We start from the raw sequence: 5,571 nt of genomic DNA on the forward strand, positions 1-5,571 counted from the left end.
ACGGTATGAAGGGGGTTGGGTTTTAAGGTTAGATTAGGGTTTCGTTTTAGGGTTTTGGTGGGATAAAAAGGTAAATGGGTAAGTGGGTAAATGGGCTATGACACCTTGACCCAAAACTATAAACCCGACTTATCTTATAATATGAATCAATCAATTACTTTTACGCTTTTACCATTACCATAAAACATGATTTAATTACCTTTACGCTACCATTAAATAATAATATCTCGCTCAATCGATAATAAAATACGGGGTATTACAATCTATAAGATCTATCTTGCAAACTAAACAAATAGGAAAAGGATTAGAAATACTTGAGGGATGCTCTTCCTCAAGGCAAAGAAAGACACAACTAAAAACAATTAATGATAACAATTCAATTAAACACCGTCCCCGACAACGACGCCATTTTTTGGTTCGGTCTAATGCTTTGTCGACTAAGTTAACCAACCAAAGCAATATTTATAATCTAAAAAAACTACTCTTATTAGAGTGGTGAGTAAAGGTCAGATCCTAAGGTACAGGTATTAGATTAAATTATCAATTGCAAGTAGCTATGTCTTAGGGTGTCACAATTTAATTTGGGTTAAGATGGCTATCTAAACTACTAAGCAAGTGAAACAAAGTAAGTAAAAGAGAATGTAAACAATTGATAAAAGGTACTAGGGTGTCATGGGTTTATGGGGGGTTTATGGTGAAAATCATACGAACATGTTTACATAGATGCAAGCAATTATTGTTGTAGTGGAATCGAGTTAGTTTATGTCTTACAATTCCTAGGAAGATTTGGGTCCCGGAGCCGAGTCAGTCCAGACTGTAGAACACCTACAAGTCGACTTATTTTTTTCATATTCAACTATATGCATGGTCTAACAAGCCTTGAGTTAGTTTATATCTTATAAGTCTTGTTTAATGGATAAGAGATTCATGCAAGGTTGTCCATCAAGCAATTCATCAAGCATAACATGTGCATAAGTTGAAACTAAAACAAGCAAACATTCTTAATAAAGTATATTAGATTAAGTAGTGATCTACCGCCATGTTTAGTTCCCCTAATCCCCCATTAAACCTAGCTAGAGGACTACTCACTCATGGTCATGGTAAACATGCTAATAGGGGTGCCAATCATACCAACAAGTCCAAGCATGATGAATGATTAGGATAACAAACAATAATTAAGCAAGGAGTAAATAAATTGTAACAAACTTATGATGAACAAATGGAAAGAAAGAAAAATAGAACAAAACTTGATTGATGAATGAAGATTTGTCAACTCTTCAGTAAACCTCAAATAATCTTCCAATTCCTCCACTAGATCTAAGAACGTAAACAAGTGGAAAACAAATCAAGTAAAGTAACAAAGCAAGTAAGGAAATGGGAATGTAAACAATTGATAAAAGGCACTAGGGTGTCGTGGGTTCATAAGGGAATTATGGTTAGATCAATTAATCAAGTTTCATAGATGCAAGAAAATTATTGCTGTAATGGAATCGAGTTAGTTTATATCTTACAATTCCTAGGTAGTTTTGTTAGGTTGATATACCCTTATTAGACTCATCTAAACATTTTATAAATTACTTATAATTTATATTTGTGTGGATATAGTGCATGCATAACTAAATTAGAGATGAAAGGAAAAATAATTTTCCATACATTATATTTGGTTCGAAAATAAGGGCACAAATTAGGACATCGTCCAAAATCTCAATTGTATAGATTCTCCTCTTGTTGCACCCAAAACAAAACCCTTAAAATTAATATATTAACTAACTAGATTAATATATTAGTAGCCCTTAAATGATTCTAATAATATTTGTATTACTACACTAGTAATCATATAATGTGATATTAGAATTTAGATGAACAAATATTAGAGATTTAAAAACTATTTTTAGAGAGAATAAGAGAGGCCTTTTCACCAAAACCTCAAAAATGTGTAGAATGAAAAATAAGAGCAAAAGATGCTCTTATTGGAGCTAGGGTGGCCGGGTGAGAAGGGTGGAAGGCCAATGCATGGCGTTCTCACTTTTCCTTTTGTTCTTCTCTAAACCTTAGGTATGTAAGACTAGTGAATTAGAGTCATCATTTTTTTATTTTAACTATTAAAAAAAATCACCCACTATCCATTACAACCCCTCCATTTCGGTCCATGTATAAAATGGACTTCCATTTTATTTTGTCAATTTGTCATTTATCACACAATATGTCACATTTAGCATGTAACATGTTATTAATTAATTTAATGCATACTTATCAAATAAAAATCATTATATTAATTAATTAATTAAATTACATATAACAAATTGTCTAGTAACTCTTGATCACATAAATAAAATGGGTCATGTTAATATAATTCACAATATATTGTAATTATAATTAACCATTCATTCTTATCTCAATTATTTCATAAACAATAATTAATTTTAGTAATAAAATATTTTAATTACTAAAATAAATCTTATTTACTCAAATTGCAATAAGATATAAAATTCTCACTCACAAATGAATTGTTTAAATGTAAGGAATTGATTAACTTGTATCGTCATACAATTAATCAACTTATCTATTAAGGGAATTGTCCTATAAGTGTGACCTTAAGGGATCAACTGATCACCACCGTCAAACGGCAGTAATGTTTGTGGACATGGGCCCATGGGGGCGCCAGGGAACAAGTGTTTGTATTTGTGGAGTCGCCACCAATGTTTATAGGAAATTGGAACCGTTCGAATACTTGGCGTCATATCAAGACACAAAGTAGTGACACAGACACTAAGAACTCGGTTACCCTTAGCATTCTATATCTAGAATGACTCTCGTGGATGGCAATGAATACGGATGTTCACAGAGATCTGGAGTAAGGGGTGAGGGTACGTATTAGGAAGTCCTTTTAATGAACACCTAATCCCACCCGCCTCGATAGCGGCCTCTACTAATGATTAGAGAAGTCATTGATACCTGATATGTTGTCGATTATATGCATGCAATGTAACAAACAACGTTTTAAACCTAGCATGTGAGAATTAAACTAAGTCGGTGAACAAATAATTAGCACTCATTAATGTCGAAGTAGGGTTTAGATTAATTACATGTGAGAACAAGTAAATAAATCATCCATGACAAATAAGATAAAATAATTATAATAAATGAAATAATTACAATACATGAAATTACAATGAATTACAAAGGGTTTAGTCGATTTATGTCAAAAATACAATTAAAACGAATAATTTGAGAAAAAGAAAAGAAAAATAAATTAGGTTACAAAATAAACAGATTACGAATGATAATAAAAATAATAGTCGATTAATACGTAAACTAAATGAATTAGGTCAAAGCAAGAACGGAAGTTCAGAGACAGAACTCAACCTGGAACACGCGCAGCAATGCTGCATCTCTTGGAAGAGGCGCAGTGGTCACTTCGTCTGTTCCTGAGGTGAGTTCTGGCTGTGAAGCCGGAACTGCGAATTGTTAATGTTAATTGGTGATTTTAACGATTCATTATCGATACATAACTCAGTGAAAGTTATTTAAGAGATTATTTACATGTGAACTTGGTCATAAAAGCGTTAAAACACGAGTTAAAACGGATTAAAACAAACTAAAACTAATTATGAATAAGTTAAAGTTAATTAAAACGAATTAGGTTAAATTATGAAGATGAAAACGATGCGAAAGACGTGATAGACAACAATGAAAACATGTACAAAAGACGGATTCCAGAAACTTGATATGAACAGATCGAGTATCTAAAAATCCGGGTTTGATTTAATGACGAAAACCCGCAAATATCGATTATAAGGGATTTAAGTCGGATTTAACTCGATAAATTATTAGGAATTATGAATTAAAATTGTTATACAGATGAAACAAGAAGAAAAGACGAAAAGACAGGATAAAAGAGATGGATCAACAAAGAACAAAGGAAGAAGAAGAAAGGCAGGAACTGCGGCAGCCTCAGGAAGAGGCGCAGTAGATGCTACGACTCTTCGAAGAGACGCAGCAGTTGTTGTGATTCTTCTCGACGTCTGTCTTCTGCTAATCCGTAAAATAGGTTAACAAAGGGGTTTTAGAAATCGGTTTTAATTATACTGTTGACGTAAATCTTACATTAATTAGTACAAAATAAGATACAATAATAAAAGATGGGATTTACACCCTCAGACTTACATGTTTGACGAAACGAGATTAACTAAGTTAATGTTTAAGTGATTGCTCGACTCGAATGTATGAAGAAAGTGCCCTCGCAAGAGGATTTAGATTAAATTGATTGATTGATTGAGATAGAGTTGGTCAAATTGGTCGCTCATGCAACGAGACTGGTACTCAGAAGGATCCGAGCTTACGTGGTCGATTTGATCAAGCACATAGACGTCAATAAGCTTAGAGCACAGTCTTAGAATGCAAAGGGAGAAGAGAAGGGCGGACACCCGCATAAGAAATATGAGGAATGAAGGTTTCTATTTATACTAATCACACGGAGGAATTAGGGTTAAGTTAAAACTTTGGAAATAAATCTCGAAAAGATTTGAAAATATGCAGAAAAGAGGTAGGGAAGAGGCGCAGCAACCGCTGCATTCCTTCGAAGAGGCGCAGCAGGTGCTGCATCCTTTCCCTGGAGGTTTCCTCCTGCGGAAGAAAGGTTTTCCGTATTTCTTTTATGGAATTGTGGTAGATCTCGACTTCCTTATTCTTTATTATAAAATTTTCGTGATATATCTTACCAAAAGATTAAAAATTGATTTTATGGAATAAATATCTGGAACATTCTAGAACATTCCGACTCAGCATTTTAAAATAGTTTATTAGAAAATGAAGCGGGTTTTTTTTTACCCGGACTCCAAATGAACTATAATTAATGTCAAAACAACCGTATTTGCGCATAGATGACAACCAAGGGGTAGAAACAAGTATTTGAGCTATCACTTGACGAATAAACTTACGAACGGTCATAAATCATTTCGTATACCAAACATGCGGCCCAATCATCACCGGGTGTTTGGTGGGAGGTGCAGAAATGAGGTATCTACAGAGCCCCCACTTTGACTGAGGGTTGGACAAGGCGAAAGTCAAAGTATAGCCATCAGGTCAATCGAAGATTACAACCTGACGACTATGGCGACGCGAGGCGACTCAAGGGGTCTGAGCCAAGGACCTTTCGTCGGGAACATTTTAGAGTCTGTCGACTATCGGGGAGGGTCGTTTAAAGTTCATTAGACTATGTAAGGAAGCTCGCCAGCCATAAGAAGAGACCATACTTGAGACTTCTTTCTCGAGATGTTTTCGGAGTTGCGTAGGAGCCGCGACTAAGACCTAAGGGCTAAGGCTAGGACCTAAAGGTTGTGCTTAAGGGTGTGGGACCCTAAAAAGAAAATATCGGCGGGAAGGTAGTCTAAGGGTAACCGAGGCTTGAGTGTTGGAACTCTAATAAAGGTGATCCTAAAGGATTATGATCCTAAAGAGAAAAGGCTAAGTATGGGAGCATAGATAGGTTGGGAACCTAAGATTTGTATGAGAACATCCGGAGAACGACACCTCTGCCGAACTCCGTGGGGGAACCAATAATATTGAGGG

This window comes from Silene latifolia, chromosome 2 (genome assembly GCF_048544455.1).
Source record: "Silene latifolia isolate original U9 population chromosome 2, ASM4854445v1, whole genome shotgun sequence".
NCBI lineage: Eukaryota > Viridiplantae > Streptophyta > Magnoliopsida > Caryophyllales > Caryophyllaceae > Silene > Silene latifolia.